A 995-nucleotide genomic window follows, 5' to 3' on the forward strand; every position below is an offset into this window, starting at 1 on the left:
GCGTGGTCAAACGCTACAGGGTTAGGCGGGAGAGGGGCACCGGGGGGTAGCAATGCCACCGGAGCGTCGCACCGGGCCCTCATACATGCGGGGTGGTGTGGTGGCATGTCCGAAGAGGCGGCACGCGTGTCCGGGGTGTGCCCCCCTCACGGACGGCGCCGCCGCCGGCACCTGGAGGGGGGAAACGGACGTGTCGGGTCTACACGGAGGGGATCTTGCTGTGGGTCTGGCCCGGATGTTGCTCCAGTGTGTTCCTATGGGCTGACCTATCACAACCGGGTGGGGAGGTCCACTGGTCAAAGCCCGTCCGTGCAAAGTCAAAGGGCTAGATCGCGTGGTCAAACTGTCAGGACCCCGACTCGATGTCACATCGATCTAGCCGGTAACACCTCATTTCACTTTGCGGCCTCACGCACGGTATCTCCACGGGTGTCGCCTTACCTTTGCCCGGGACCGTTAGCGCCTTTTGGCTCACGTATATGATAGTGTCGCTAGCATCCATATGATAAGAGCCCGGGCTGACATGACTAGTCGTAAACCCAAAGTGGCACAGACTTACAGGGACAGGCATCCATGACCCAGCTTCGAACGTGTCGGTCATCAACAAGTGGGTCCGGGCTGTAGCACTGGGCTAGCAGGACTCCGGTAAACCGGGCTGTAGCGGGCTAACAGGACTCCGGTACTCAAAGCGTGACATTTCCCCGAAGGGACAGACACAGGAACGAAGAAGGACACATGCCGGCCAGCCTAAGTGTTCCAGAGCAGTAGCAAGCTACCATGGCTCAGCGGTAACACTAGGAGACATTTCCCGGTAAGAGAGGCTACTAAAGATAAACAACTAGATAGTCAGATCCCACACATACCAAGCATTTCAATCATACACACAATATGCTCGATATGTGCAAATACAACGAAGCATCACAACATGACTCTACGACACAAGTACTTTATTTAAGGCTCAGGGAGCCATACATAACATACACAAGGTACGGGTC

This window comes from Triticum dicoccoides, unplaced genomic scaffold, assembly GCF_002162155.2.
Source record: "Triticum dicoccoides isolate Atlit2015 ecotype Zavitan unplaced genomic scaffold, WEW_v2.0 scaffold11682-3, whole genome shotgun sequence".
Taxonomy (NCBI): domain Eukaryota; kingdom Viridiplantae; phylum Streptophyta; class Magnoliopsida; order Poales; family Poaceae; genus Triticum; species Triticum dicoccoides.